This window comes from Suricata suricatta, chromosome 2 (assembly GCF_006229205.1).
Source record: "Suricata suricatta isolate VVHF042 chromosome 2, meerkat_22Aug2017_6uvM2_HiC, whole genome shotgun sequence".
Lineage (NCBI taxonomy): Eukaryota > Metazoa > Chordata > Mammalia > Carnivora > Herpestidae > Suricata > Suricata suricatta.
This window is the reverse complement of record NC_043701.1, coordinates 65787704-65803937: the sequence shown is the minus strand read 5'-3', so window position 1 is coordinate 65803937 and position 16234 is coordinate 65787704. Positions and strand designations below refer to the sequence as shown.

The 16234-nt window shown below is 47.0% G+C and overlaps 1 long non-coding RNA gene across 1 annotated transcript; it reads right to left on the bottom strand.

Moving 5' to 3' along the window:
• Positions 1-1987: 1987 nt before the first annotated feature.
• On the bottom strand, positions 1988-14639 carry LOC115282179. The gene is made up of 4 exons (XR_003904544.1): positions 14501-14639; positions 10426-10549; positions 6890-6972; positions 1988-2118 (listed from the first exon to the last, which is right to left on the bottom strand). It is a non-coding gene; the product is annotated as an uncharacterized LOC115282179 (long non-coding RNA).
• Between the last annotated feature and the right edge of the window lie 1595 nt (positions 14640-16234).

Genomic DNA, 16234 nt, shown 5'->3' with positions numbered 1-16234 from the left:
GGATAGTTGGAACACCTAAGGTTCACCCAGAGGCCATTCTACACCAAAAGTGGGCCATTTTAATTCACATAATTCCATAGTCTCTCAAAAACCTCTTCTTTGCACAGTCCCAATCCCATAATGTTCCCATGAGGCTGTGTCACAAAGACAGACAAAAGGAGACCAGTCAGATGCCCGTCTGGGCCCATGGAACTTAGGTGATGCTTAGCCATATTGGTCTCAGCTTTGTGACTTACAATCAAACTATTCCAATGTCACCACAGAATTGAACTCAGCAGGCAAGCCAGACCAAGTCACACATTCACACTCACTTACACACCAGAGGTTATTACATTCCCTCCCACAGAATTTCTGTGGATAGACCACTAGGGGCTCCGGGAGTGATCAGCTCCCCATTCCACCACTATGGGTGGGCCAGAGAGACAGGAGCTCTGAAGAGAGAGAGAGAGAGAGAGAGACCACTGAGGTCTCTGGGGAGTGATTAGCTCCCCCTTCCACCACCATAGGTGGGCAGGACAGAACTCGAGTCCTGTAATGGAGAGACCTCTGAAGTCTCTGGGGAGTGATCAGGTTCCCCCTTCCACCACTGAGTGGGCAGGACAGATTTTGGGCCCAGGCCTTACCGCTTTCTGACGTCAGTTCCAGGTCCTCACTTGCCAAGTCTCCTCAAGTATAGCAGGAACTGTGGAGCAGGGCTGGCCCCAGGCACTGAACCTGGAGACTGCCAAAATTCAGGAAGGGTGCGCCTTCTCCTTTGCGATTCCTCGCTCCATCACCGCGTCACTATTTTCCCAAACCGGTGGCAACAAGAGGCCAGTGCAGTTGGGTTTCCTGGTCAAGGAACCAAATGTTGTGGAATCTTGTCTGGATCCCTGTGTAAGAACCAAGTGGCAATGAGAGATCTTGGAAGGGAGGAGGTTTATTTTACAGCAGTGGGCTCAGAAGAGATCATTCCCCAGAGGTCTGAGCCCACAGCATCAGCAGAGGGAATAATTTACAACTGATTTTCCCTATCATACATAAGTTTTCAATTCAAAAATCCATTCTCTGGCCATTGGTAAGTAGGATGTATCAATCTCAATAGCAGCTCAAACTAATATGCTTTTTTATGGCTTGATCAAGTACACAAGAAGCATCCCACAAGAGAATACAAAATATGCAGCTGTTACAAGATCCAGGGAGTTCACTCCCAACAAAGCAGAAGCCTTCTTTGCACAGGGGGTAAGGATGGTATAGAGAATACCACAAGTCTGGTTTCCCTCAAGAACATGACACGCCTCCACTCACAACCCTGCTACTCTGTGACACCAGGCAGGTGCTATGGGGATGAGACTTTCCCAGCACTAACAAACAAAGGTTGAGGTTACAAAAGCTCCTTATGGACTGGGCCCCGACCGCAGGCATGGCTGGACGAACAGAGTGCTGTCTGTGAGTCTGTGCCCTGAAAACCCTTCTACTCAGCCGGCCTCCCAGGTGCACCGTGGTAAGTGTACCTTCCGGCTACCAGAGACCGAAGAGAATATTCTCACTAGTCACAAAGCCAAACTCTCAGGCCAGAGAGTAAGATGAAAGGAAAAACCTTTTCCAGTTTTTACATAGGGGACTGAAGGCCCAGTTTGCACAGATGCTGGTCTGGTAACCATGAACCCACCTGTCTGTGAGCCAAGCTCGAATAGCAGGCTGATGGGGCCCTGTGGTTCTTCCTCCTTAGGACAAACTAAACAAAAGGCAGAGACAAAAACAGGGACTATCTTTGGGAGGAAAACAATGGATAAAAACCAAGGGTACTCATTACCAAATTTTAACTAGAGTGCCTATGTCCAAGGAACTAGTTCCCCAAATACTTTATCCTGCTAAGCTACATTTAGCGGCGGGGGGAAGGACGCTCCTCATGCTTGCTTCCAACAGACGGTGTCAGCAGAGCTTCAGGGGGCCCTGTGGTAAGAATTCTTACCTTCTGCTGCTGTTTGTCAGAGGTGTCAGCACGTCACAGCTACAGCAGCCTCAGAACACCGTGTCCACACCATCAACTAAATCCTGCCGACTGTGCCAACCGTCAGAGAGAGACAATGTTTTGTCTACCCTTCAAGATCCTTCTGGTGGTCTAATCAGACTGACCTGAGACAAAATTAATGAGAGAAAACCAAGTTTAATCATATATGTAGAGGGGCCCCCAGAGAACATGGGACCCTCAGGCAGCCAGGCCAATGGGGCTTCTATGCTACCTGAGCTAATGCGACAAGGGCATGGGGGTTGGGACTTCACAAGAGAGGAAGATAATTCAATGAAAGATGGGAAGAGCATGTGTTTGACACGCCCCACTGAAAAGTCTTTCTGAAATAAAACAGTTATCTTTGGTAATAGCTCCTATCTTGGGGCAGCCTTCCCTATCTAAATGTTTTGGGGCAGGTAAAAGGAAACCTTGTTGAGTCTTTGTTTCTCAAAAACAGTGAGCCTAAAACCTCATGGCAAAGAGACATTTGGGGGTGGCAAGTTTTGTTCCCCTGCAATTCATATGCATTTATTACAGATATACCAGGTTTCTCCACATTTCTGGAAATTACTAGGGTTGGCTGCTCTTCCACTTTCAAGAAAGGGGAATAAGTGATCTCTAATCTATTTCTCATCCAATGGATATTTACTGAACACTTGGTAGTATGTGCCCAACACTGTTAGAGACTGAAGTTGCAACAGCGAACAAGACAGGTCACAGTCCGTGTCAAACAATTTCTATTCTAGCAAGAGAAACACACAGATAATTGTAGTCAGTGTTTTGAAAGAAACCACGGAGCTGTACCAAAAATAACCACTTTGGACAAGATGGGGAGAAAGGCCTCAGGGGAGGCGATATTGAAGCTGGACAGACAAAGGGCCGAGCATTTAGGCTGCAACTGTGCGTGCAGCCCAGGAACCGGGCCCTCCTCTCTCAGCAGATGGGTATTGTTCAGGAGCGAGCCTAAAGCACAAATTTGGCCTTCACGGCCGAGTCCGCACTGCTGCCAACAATTCACCAACAACCCCTCTGCACCAATGGCCAATATCCTCCTCCCAAGCCGGCCCTTGGCTCCAGGGCCTGTCCGCAGCCCCTCATTTAGGCTGCTGCCTGAGCACTGAGCTCGGAGCTGGCACAGGAGGGTTTTCTACATGTGCACAGACCTGTACAAATCCCAGGCCCTGAAGCACCATCGTCCGCCATGTTAGTTCAATAGAGTGTTGGGTATTTTTCCTCCGTTCAAAGGAGGCCAAATTCTAGAAGGGTGATCTGTACTTGCCTGCTGGGCTACAGACCCTCCCCTCCCCTTTCTCCAGCAACACTTCCCTGTGCTTTGTTTCCCTTCTCTGCAGTCCAACTCCGAGTTACTAATTTACAGAGAAAAAAAAAATCAACACAAATCTTCCCCCTCTCCTCTTCCCACCCCTGCATGGGGATATTTGCATTTTAACAGGGGCTTTGGGAGACACTACTACTTTATGTAGTGGTTTTCAAACTGTTCTATTAGAGCTTCAAGTTTTCCAAGAAAGGGCCTAAAGAGCAGTGCAGGTGTGGCAGTTAGGGGGGGCGGGGATGCTGGAATAGGAGATGGGGATTAAGGAGTGCAGAGGGGAAGTGAGTGAATGGCAAGAGGCTCTGGAACCGCCTCACCTAACCGAGGTGGTTTGTTTACATATTGGGCTTCCATTTAAGATTTTAAATTAAATCTTAATTCAACACATTGAAAAGGACAATTGTTGCTCTCCAAACCACCCTTAAACGAAGCAGCATATTTTTCCTGTATCCTGGCATGCAGATACTTTACTAATTGAGCGTGATCCCTGAGCATCCCCCCAGTCCCAGGTCAATGGGAGTCATCAAGATTTTCCCTCATTGAAAAACAGAACTGAGCTTCCAACTCTGTTCTCCATGACACACTTCTGATGGTTACACCAAGCTGTCAACTCCTTTTGGCCCTGGGGGGCATACAGAACGGAGTGGCTGGTGCCTTCAGACCTTGATCACTTCCATCTGTTTACTCTAATGCACTAGCTAAATAATATAGCTTTCGACATGCGTCCTGATGTGGGAAAAATTAGAAAGCACCAGAATAGAGTAGTGACTTGGGCTCGGCAGTTATGTAGTCAGCTCATAAGTGAGAATCAGGACTGAGTGAACCTGGAATTCACTTACCAGAATTAGTCAACCTGGAAAACTGACTATGTAAACCTCAGTTCCCTCATCTGTGAAGTGGGCATAACAGCATCGTATTGTTCAGAACTGTTGTGAGGATTAAGAGATAATGTATGTGACACACAAAAACAGTTCCTGTGATAGATGAAGCACTCAGCAAACGGTAGCTCCATTATCAATAGCACCCTGAGCCCTGGAGGTCAAGTTTGCCACAGGTTTACTGCTGTACCTTTGATATGCTCTCAAAACAAGTGAAGCAGCAGTAAGCAAATAGGGTCACAATTTTTAAAGCTACTGATGTTTACATCAGCTCATTTACATTTCTCTGGTGAGAAAGATGAAACAAATACATGTTTGAATGCCATTAACAATGCCTCAGGAAGCAATGCTTCAGAAAGAACAGAGGCAAAGTAAGCTAATTAATGGCATCAGAGTTTTTTAAAGGCACACTTTTCCTTCTATTTTGTTACAAAAAGCAATTGCCTTCCTGATGATTGAGTAGATCCAAATGACCCATTATGGTTTGGACACATCCTTAAAAGATTTTTCTTGTGAACACCAAATGACTTCACATTACTGTCCTTTGATCTATTCTAAGTCATTTTTTGTATTTTCTTATTCTCAATTACAAGAAACTATAGTTCAGTATAGCCACATCAGTATTCTGTAACCCAGCCATCTATAGGTTGCAATAGGAAAGGTTTTCATAAGAAAAGGGAACACTTACCAAATCTATGGATCTCTCTGCAAACTGATTTTACTCATTTGAGTATGTCTCAAACTGACTCAATGTTTTCCAATATCTAGTGGGAGTATTTTCAATGCATCCAGGTCAAAGTGTGACACTGTGAGGGTCCTTTTTAAAGTATGTAGTATTATCCCTGCCCTTAAGAAATCTAATTTCATTATCTTTCGATTCTAGCTCATAATCCCAGCATTTTCACAAATCCACACCCTAACCACAGTGCCCACACTTCTGTGTCCAAGGTTCAAACACAAATGGCGTTTCGGAGTCTCCATTTGGAAGACTGATGGATTTGCCTCTGACAGACTCACTTTAGATAGAAGCTTCTCTGCTACTGTCCCCAGAAGAGATGAGCCCCACTTCACAATCAAGACAGAGGATAGCAAAGAGGTCTAGTGACAGTGCTTCAGCTGAGTTTGTAGACTATCACCCAACTGAGAAAGTCCTTCAACAACCCTCCTCCATCCCTGACCACCTTGGTAGCCTGGAACAAGTTACTTAACCTCTTGGTGCCTCAGTTTCCTCATGTGTAAAATGTACACATTTACATGTGGGCAAACAGAAGAGTGACATAGCTAGGAAGCACCTCACTCAATGTGCCCCGCTGCCATTATTAATCATACAATAGTGGTAATACTACTGTTACTTTCCCCAAACACTAATCCATAAGGCAGCCCTTAGTTCTGCATACCCGCCCTGTATTGGGAGGAGGAGCCAAGTGTGGGAACCAATCAGCCCAAAGCTGGAAACCCTAGGGCTATTAGGTGAGATGTGGGGCAGGAGACAGGCTCCTTCCCCTGCAGCAATCCCTGGCTCCCGGCTATGGGATCTCCCTCACCCTTCTACACAGGACCAAATTAGCTCTTCCTTGATTTCCTTACATTTTCTTCTGCACTATTATTTATTTTTATTTTTTGCTGGAGATAAAGGTCATCTGAGAAAAACAGTAGTGCAGATACTTATTTATGTCAATAAGTAGTCTCTGCCTAGTGGATCACCTACCTCTCTGGTTACTGTCACTGGAGTTATATTCCATAAAAGAAACAAGCAGCTGAAGAACCGTAGAACAGGTATTTTTTTTGTTTTTTTGTTTTTTTTTTTAAATCTCAGGCACATGAAGTGGAATACTACATTTTATTTTTTAATATTGCTGGGCTCCTACAAGATAAGTCAAGAGCTCACACATCTTTTAACTTGAAGATAACAGTATGTGTATGTGTGTATGTATGATTTGTGTCTATATACTAATAATATGTAATTATGTATGAATCCATCTATTTTTTTAAGTATTTGAGTGAAGGAGCAAGAGCAGGGGAGGAGCAGACAGAGAAAGAGAATCCAAAGCAGGCTCTATGCCGTCAGCGCAGAGCCCCACACGGGGCTCTATCCCATGAAGCACAAAATCAGAATCTGAGCTAAACCATGAGTCAGTTGCTTAACCAACTGAGCCACACAAGCACTCCTAATTGGTCTATTTTCTAAGAGAGATCCAAAGTGACTGGAACCAACAATAAGGAGGGGAAGAAACTCCATCTTGACTACGGATCGGGACCTGCTTCTCCCCCTCAATAGAGCGTGAGCTATTTAGGATCTGTTCTTGCCTGTGGTTCATCTGAACGAATCACTGGCCTAGTGACTAATGACTCCCCAGAGATAAAGCGCCTTTAAGCCAAGTCATTACATCATCATGGCTGAGAAGATTAACAAGGCAAAGAACATCTGTTAAAAGTCAGGGGAATTCAACTGCCTGTTCTCCATCCAAAGCTCCCCCCTCCCCCCTCCGGATCATGGTCTCCGTCCTGTCCCAGGGATCACTGATGAATGCCAAGAACTCTTCCCAATGCAGTTCCCATGGCTGGTGTCCTCTCTCTGCCCTCCTGCCCCAAATGTATGGGCTTCCCCTTCCCCTTTCAAACACACACTAGCAATTCACCACCATCCTCCCCCTCTGAAAACTGATAAAAGTCATAAACACAAACCTTTATTTGTTGATTATTTTCTAAATGAAGATCTGCTCTGAAGTATTTGCTCAAGTAGGCATCTGGTGTCAAGTCTTTCATTTCTGTTTGTAGAAAAGATTCATATGTTCAAATATTCACTAAGCACTTATCAATGTGTCAAACACTATGCTAAGTAGTAATCCCCACTGTGATAAACAGGACCAAGGTGGTCACTGCCCTCATGAAGCTTGCCACCTAGTAGTAGAAGCTGATATCAAATAAGCAGGCAGATACATAATTACAAATTCTAAGTACTATGAGGAAATAAAAACAGGATGCTCTTGAGGACAGCAGAATGTCTACCTTGGATTGGGCCCTCTGGTGTGATATGTAAATGGCCTAAAGAATAGAAAACTCACCATGTGAACAGTTGGGAGGGGAGAACCTTCTGGGAAGAAGAGTCAGTAATGACGTCCCAGAATAGAGAAGGCACTTGGTGCAGTTAGGAGCTGAAGGAAGACCAGTGTGGGTGGAGAAGGGAGAATAAATGGAGATGAAGCCGAGGAGGCTGGCAGGGGCCAGATCATGACGGCTTTTGTGGGTCGTTATTAACTTTGTTATTAATTTTCATCTAAAAGCATTGAGAATCCACCAAAGTTTTAAGCAAAGGAATGGCATGGTCTACTTTGTGTTGCAAAGAAATTTTTGTGGGTGCTGTATGGAGAATCAGTAGGAGGAGGAGACCAGAAGTAAAACGAGTGGATTACGGAGTAGCCCGTGTGAGAAACAGTAGCTTGGCAGGCACATCCTCGGTTATGGGAACCAGGTTACTTGTCCTGAGCTCTGAGCTCAGGGGAGGGTGTGTGGTTCACAGTATCCTACCCTTCTCTTGTCTGAACAGCACTGAAACTCATTTTTGAATTCTCTGTCTTCCACAGTATTGCCAAGGGTTTATGAAAGATGTCCATACTATGGCCTTTTTAAAAAAAAGGTTAGTGTTTATTTGTGAGACAGAGCATGACTAGGAGAGGGGCAGAGACAAAGGTAGACACAGAATCTGAAACGGGCTCCACGTTCTGAGCTGTCAGCACAAAGACTGACATGGGGCTCAAACCCATAAGCCCTGAGATCATGACCTGAGCGAAAGTCGGACCCTTAACCGACTTGAGCCACCCAGCTGCCCCCATAGCCTTTATAAACTGTTATTATCTTGGGCAGCCCACACTGGTTGCAATCCTTCTAGGGACTGCCCTGAATCTTGACCTTAGGTAGTCACGGTGAAGGCAGACACAGTTCAGGTAATACTTGAAGATAAGACTGATAAGACTTGTGGGTGGATTGTATTTGTGACATGAAAGAGAAAGGAATGAAGCAAGACCAGGGGATGATTGTGCCACTCACCAATATGGGGAAGTAAGCAGAGAGTACAGAATAGGTCTGGGGAGAAAAGATTTCCACTTTGGATATGTTCAAGTGAAGATGCCAATGAATGATCCAAGTGGAGACAGCAAGTAGGTAAGTGGGCACATTAGCCCAGAGCTTGCAGCGTAGAGCTCAGCAAAAACATTCGGCAGTATTTCGGTTGCATAAAAGCCCCATGAAGAGATGAGAACAGCTAGGAAACACTATAAAGAAAGAAAATGATTTAAGACCAATTCCTGAGGTATGCCCACATTTAGAGGTCAAGTAAAAGAATAGGAAACCACACCGTGAATTGAGAAGGAACTGTGTGTGAGAGAGTCTAAAGAACAGGAGAACGGAGTGTCAGGGAGGCCAAGAGTTGGCTTTGTTCCAGGCAGTGGTCATGTGTGTGAGATGTGGGGAGAGAAAGCATGAAGATGAATACAGAGATGGCCTCTGGACTTGCCAAGAGAAAGATCACCGGTGACCTGGGCAAGAGGAGGCAGAGGAAGTCAGTTTGGAATAAGAGGCTTTTTCCTTTCTGATTTCAGCCCACGGGAATGGGAACACTGGACAAAGGGGCTGCAGAAGCCCCCACCATCCCACATGGATGTTTCAGTCTTCCTAGGATGTATCTCTGTTATTTCCAGTTCTGCTTAGAACATCTCAGACAGGAAGAATGTGGGCAGCTCATCTTCCTAGGCAACGACTCAGCAAAGAACACAATCACGTGCTTTAGGCAGTGGCCGGGTTGGGGGAAAAGAAGAATGGGAAGGGGGCCAGGAGGAAAATAACGTTTCAAGGAAGCAGAACAAAAATGTGGTTATTTCTCCTGGCTACCGTGTATCAAGATTTCATGAAAACTAGAGTTTGAAATATTAGAGGAGGGCTCTTCCTGACAGGATTCCTGTCACCTGGATGAGGCAGGTCAAAGGGCAGGTAGGGGAGGGGCGGCTGCTGCTCTCGACGCTTACATACAGCCTGGCAGGCTCATGCCTGGTGCACACGCCTCAGGGCCAGTATTCAGATGGAGAATTCTTGTCCAGAAAAATGAAAACTATTAAGCCACTTATACAAACGTCCATTCATTAAGTCATTTGACGTCAGGATCTAGTACATTTTAATTTCTGACTGATACTCTGTCAGTAATAGCGTGGAACATTTTAGCATGTAGTTTCTCCCACTAAGGACTTGATGATCTATCTATAAACAAACACTTGAGAAATCTTTTTATCCTAAGAGGGATTCTTTTGTGTCTCTGGATTTTGAATAAAATAGAATGACCTATTTTATTATCACAAGTAAGATGTTTAGAAATAAATGCTAAGTATTCTGTTCAGTGATGGGGTCTTGTCCCCGCTGGCCAGCAGTGGCCACTGAGCATGTCCATTTTACATGCTTTGATCCTATTTGCAAGGCAACAAGTTAGGAAAATTTTCTCAGTAAGTGCAAAAAAAGGAGAAAAACCCAACATTTTACTCTTGGCTGACCCATTTTGTCATCTTGGTCAAATTACTTAACCTCTCTCTGCTTCAATTCCTCCTTCAGGAAATGGTGTGAATAATGTCAGCCTCCTTGTATCTCACAGTAGTTCAAGGCCAGCTAATTGACTCTGCCATAGTGATGGAATTGGCCAGGGCGAAGGTGGGGAGAATGTTGGAGAAAGATATTAAAATGTGAAATATCACCACCCCAAGCCAAATTAGAGATTACCACTGCACGACACTCTAGCTGGGCCTTTCGGAGACCACGTTTAGCTCTTTCAGGGAGTATTTTCCTGCGTGCTGACATTGCCGTGGCCTTCCGTTTGCTCTAACAGTTTCGTTTTCAAACGCTACTCCAGCCAGAAGCAGAATATACTCTGATTTTCAATGAAAACATTTGCATTTTAGGATTTTAGAATGTCTCTTGAGGTAGCCAAGTCTATCCGGGGTAGGACAACACGGCACATGGGAATCACAGTATATGGGAACGGCTGATTTACTAACACTTAACTCAAAATCTCAAGAGTGCTCGTTAAGGTGGCCCAGTTCCTAAGTGGGCCATGACTGGGACACAGAAGAAAATTCTGACTCAACTATGTGTCTAAAATCATTAGAATCGTCCCGTTGCAAGGTGCTTTTCCCTTTGAAAGTGCAAGTCTCATCTCTGTGAGGTAAACATTTCATCCTTACCTTATAAAGGGAGAAAATGAGGTTCAGAAGAAATCAAGTAGTTGATCCCAAACCACATCTTGGTAAATGCCAGAGGCAGGATTAGATTTCAGGCTTTCTGATGCTTTTCCAGAACTTTTCCTCTCTATGAAAAGAAGAGAATATTATGCCCTAAAATACTCCATTCAAATTTCACATCAAAGGAGAAAGTTTTTATAACTGATTTGATACTGTATAGGTGACCCGAATTTCTGGAATTATCAACCCCACTGCCTTTTTTCTCTCCTTATCTCTTTATAAATCAGCATCAAAGGTACAAGAATCCTCACATTTTAAACGAAGGAGACCCTTGACATTTACAGACTGAGTCTGAATAAGGGCCTCTAATTGCCTTGGTACATAATGTTCCAGGGGCAGGAATGTGACCCACAGGCACTGAAGCTGGTGTGTGGGACAGAATCTCTGGAGCCAGAGAGGAGTCTCTCCTCTCCCCCAGCACTCAGATTTCAGTGTGGCTTCCTTGTTCCCACTCATGACCGTATACCAGTTCTGTGGAGAAAACTTATACCCTAGAAAGCCCAAAATCTGAGGATTTCCACGGGCTTTGAGGACACACTCCTAACAAATATCCAAGAGTCACTGTATTGGATTTCCCTGCTTTTGTTGTGGAATCTGGTCTGGATCACCCAGCAGAAGAACCAACCAGCTCTCGGAGATGGAAGGGAAGAGGTTTATTTTACACTGGTGGGCTCAGAGGAGATCATTCTCCAGAGGTCTGAGCCCAGAGCATTAGCAGAGGAAACAATTTTAGCCCTTTACTTCCCATTCCTAATCAATCAGGGACAGGTGTTTCCTATTGGTCCTGTCAGCCATCCTACAACAGATTTTCCCTGTCATTCCCCTCTTTGATGCCCCTTTAAAACAGATCTAGAGGGTATTAGAGGGCATCAACTTTAGATTCTTCCACTGAAGGTGCCTGCTCTTCCTAGCTCCAATTGGGACCCAGATTAGAGGCAATCAATACCAACAGAACATTTATTCATAGGAGGAAGGTGGTGCAAACAGGAACCTCTCGCTGTTCCCCAGCTCTCTGGGGGTAACCTCTGCCAACCTGATGGCAAAGAGTAAGAACAGTCTATCTTATTGGACCCCACTGTGGATTAAGAGGGTCTTCCAATCTTTGACCCACACAGAGTCCCCTGATGAGAAAAAGTGTACAGGGAATCCTAAAGAGACTGGGGTGTATCGTTGTAAGTTATTTAGGGTGGCCCCTAATGCTTCAAGTTGCTTTCCTATTACCTTAGCCCCTACTTGATGTAGGTTCCCTGGGAGACTCCCTAGACATGAAGGGTTCTCCCATATTAGTTCAAAGAGGGAGAAAACCTTGAGTTCCTGGTGTGCAGTGGAGACAGGGGGCCAGGGGGCAGCAGGTCTGGCCATGGGAGGTCTGTTTGCTGACAAAACCTGGCTAAAGTTCCCTTGAGGGTGCAATTCAGTCGCTCGACTTTCCCGGAGCTTTGAGGCCAGTAAGCAGTGTGAAGCTTCCAAGTGATGTTGAGGGAGTTGGTTAAAGTTTGTATAATGTCCACCACGAATGCAGGTGTGTTATTGCTGTGGCCTGGCCGGCAGGCTGAACGGAGTACAATCTATTTTAGGAGGACTTGAGCTACCTCCCGGTTCCATTCTGTCCTGGTAGGGAAAGCGTCAACCCACCCAGAGTATGCACAGACTATTACCAGGAGGTATCTAATTCCTCAACTTGGCTGGATCTGTAAAGTCTATTTCTAGATCTACAAAGGGGGTAGCTCCTACCCTTTGGACACCTGGCCAGGGTCACAGCATGGACTGGGCATTATTTCTGGTGCAAGTCACACACTGTTCCCTTACTGCTCAACATAATGCTGGCATCTGGCTGATGCAGTATTGCTTTTTGAGGAGGGCCTCTAATGCAGTTTTTCCTAGATGGGCGAGTTGATGGTATTTGCCAACTAGATGCCCTCTGAGGGCCGCTGGGACAAAGATGCTCCCAGCTAGCAGTTTCCACCATCCTTTCTTGGTCTGGGGGCCACTTGACTTCAGCTTGTTTAATAAAAGTCATAATTTGGCCCCTACTTTCATTTTGACCATGGGCTCATGGGGGCCAAAAGAAGTGACCCCAGCCCCCCTCAATCTGAATCTATTCCTGCTAGCCTTATGAGGTCTGTTCCCCAGGGTTCTTTTACATGTTTCTGGGTTTCAGGGACTGGGTTTCTGGGACTTTCCCTGGATGGGACATTTATTTTTCCAATGTCCTTTCTCCTTTCAGGAGGCACACTGATCCCTTGGTAAGGAGGTTCTGGGCTTTCCCACTTTGGTAGTGGACCTCCTCCATTCTTTTGTAGTCCTTTTTCTTCAAAGCAGCATCGAGGAGGCTGACCTTTATCCTCATCTTTTTCCTGGCTTCCCTCTCGGCAGTGACTTCCTTATTCACATAGACTTTGTTAGCAACCTGATATCAGGGGCAGCCTGGGTCACAGAAGAGGTGTTTATACAAGAAAGGGGGCTTTCTTGTGCCTTGGGATCAAATGGGGTGTTAATGTGCTAAGCCTCTCATAGCCTCTCATAATAATCCCCCAGTGATTCCCCTAGCCACTGGATGGTTGGGGCTATCCTGGTCATTTCACGGGCTTCTTAGCCCCTGCTAGGATCCCTTGGAGGACAGCCTCTTGGTACTGGTGGACGTGGACTTGTCCTCCTCCTGTAGTGAAGCCCCACGTAGGACGTTCTTCAGGTGCGCCAGGATCAACAACCTCGACTAGGGCGTGCTCCCCAAGGCCCTGCCGAGCTCCTTTCGTAACTCCCCATCTCTCTTCCGTGGTAAACCGAGCGTGGAGCAGCTGTTGGCAGTCTTCCCAAGTTGGTCAGTGGGTCTGGAAGAGGGACTCCCATTAGGTCTATCATGGCCTGCGGTTTTTCAGAATGTGATGATGTGTTATGTTTCCAATCAAGGAGACCATAGTGGAGAAAGGCTGGTAATACATCAAGTGCCCAGGCTGGAGGGTTCCTTTTTCCTCACATCTCTCAGGTTTCCCTCATTCCGGGGTCCTGGCCACACCAGTCTCTCGTCCCGGCATCAGGAGAGCATCTGCACCTGGCCGAGGGTGCAATCTGGCCGCTGGTTTGGGGGAGAGAGGATCTGTCGAGTATGGAGGTGGTGGGGAGGCCAAAGGTGGCAGTGTAACAGAAGCCAGGGAGTCAGGTGCAGACAGTCTCCGGGGAGCATATGCGCAGACAAAATTGGTTCTTCCTCCAGATCACTGGCAGGACTTTGCCGAGGTCGGGACCTCTGTACCCTAGCCTGTCCCTGCTCATTGTAGGTAAATCACACCCGAGGGGAAAGGGTTTAGGCAATCTCTAGCCAGGAGTCAACATATGAGAACTGATCAGGGTAAACTGGGTCTCCAGACGCGATGGACGATTGGGACATCTAAGGTTCCCTCCAAGGGCCTTCCTACCCCGAATGTGGGTCGTTCTAATTCCCATAATTCCATAGTCTCCCAAAAACCCCTTCTTTGCATAGTTCCAACCCCATAATGTTCCCGTGAGGACTAGTATTTCAAAGACAAAGGGGTAAGGGTGCTCCCTCCAATGAGACTAGCCAGATGCCCGTCTGGCCGTGTCCCGAAGGAACTTAGGTGATGCTTAGCCATATTGGTCTCAGCTTTGTGACTTACAATCAGAAACTATTCCAATGTTGCCACAGAATCGAACTCAGCAGGCAAGCCAGACCAAGTCGCATATTCACACTCACACACCAGAGGTTATTTCATCCCCTCCCACAGAATTTCTATGGACGAGACCACTGTGGGCTCCGGGGAGTGATCAGCTCCCCATTCCACCACTATGGGTGGGCCAGAGAGACAGGGGCTCTGAACAGAGAGACCACTGAGGTCTCTCAGGGAGTGATCAGGTTCCCCTTGCACCGCTAAGGGTGGGCTAGTGGAGCCCTGGCAGGTTTTCTATCAGAGAGACCACTGAGGTCTCTGGTGAGTGATCAGCTCCCTCTTCCACCACTATGGGTGGGCAGGACAGGACAGACTTAGGGCCCCCACCTTACCGGTTTCAGACCTGACAGCGGTTCCAGGTCCTCACTTGCCAAGTCTCCTCGAATCTGTCAGGAAAGGCGGAGCGGGGCGGCAGGAGGCAACCAAGCTGGAGACTGCTGAAATTCAGGCAGAGTGTGCGTCCTCTTCGAGATTCCTCCTTCCGTTACCGCCTGGCTGTTTTCCCAAACTGGGGGCTACAATAGGCCAGAGCGGTTGGGTTCCCTGGTCAGGGAACCAAATGTTGTAGAATATGGTCTGGATCACCCAGCAGAAGGACCAAGCAGCACTACGGAGATCATGGAAGGGAGGAGGTTTATTTTTACTCTGTTGGGCTCAAAGGAGATCATTCTCCAGGGGTCTGAGCCCAGAGTATCAGCAGAGGGAGCAATTTATAGCCCTTTACTTCTGCGTCCCTCATCCATCAGGGACAGGTGTTTTCTTTTTAGGCCTGTCCGCCATCTTACAACAGATTTTTCCTATCACATGAATTTTGCTTTAGTGGCCCAAATCTTTAGTGCTCATAGTAGTAACATCCTAGATTCCTAACACATCTGCCCTCCTACTTGGCTTCTGACCATAAAAAAAAAAGTTGTTTCTCATTTTTATCATTCTATTTTATATGTGTGTTGCTGTAAATGTCTCAAGTCCTTTATCAAAGTAGGGAGATATGAAACCCCCAAGTAAATGTTGAAAATAGGCTTTCTAGAAAGAATCATTTCTCTAAATCTGGCCCTGCTATGTCAGGTTTATTCAAAAGAAAGACTATGATTTCCAAAGGACAACAGTAAATGTGTGTTGATGAATTCATCCAAATTCTGAGAGCACCTGGTGGTAGCTAATTATGCTTTGAGAGACACCTACCTCGTGGTAGAAAGTCACTGCCCCAACTTCTTCCAGAGGATTCATACCGGTGTTTCTCAAAGACTGGTTCTCGCACCACCTTCAGAATCATCCAGTGCCTGTTAAAAATGCAGATAGATTCCTGGGTCCCAAGCTATCTTTGGGACTGGCCACCTGGGAATCTGTATTTTTCACACCTACCCCAGATGATACAGATGTGTACTCGAGTTTGAGAACCACTGATACTCCAGCTGCCAAGCCAGATAACCACAGGGGGCTGTCAGGCCAGAAGGCACCCCAGGAAGCTAGAAGGGGCCAAGGTGCAGGGATGGACAGGCTCGACCTTAGTTAGCAGTGACCTCCCTGATCCATCAAGGAGGGAAGGAGGTGGGGTAGATGAGTGGGGGAACAAAGAACCCCTGGAGGTGCGGCCATCTGCCCTGCTGGCAGTGAGGGTGGGAGCGGTGGTGGCTCGGGACCTTGGAAGCAGTCGACCCTGGCCGCCTGCTCTCGTCCCTAAGGTAGAGAGAGAGAGGTCGCGGGTGCGTGGAAAGGCTGCATGGCGCCCCTCCTAACGCCTGTGCTTCCTGTCCCACAGACGAACCCAACTGCTGGAGTTCTCCCGCTGCCGCCTCCCCAGGTCTGCCGGAAGTAGGCGTCTCCCTCGAAGACGTCCTCTCTCCATTCTCTCCATCACATCCAGCCCCACCCTCCGACCCTTCCCACCAGATAGGCCCAGACCCGACTTGGGATATCAAAAGGGAACACGACGTTAGGAAACCAAAGGAGCTTTCAGCCGGCGGCCAGAAGAAGCAGCGCCTGGGGGAGCAGAGGGAGCGCTCGGCCAGCCCGCAGAGGGCCGCTCGGCCGAGGCTCGAGGAGGCGCCCGGCGGCCAGGGGCGGCC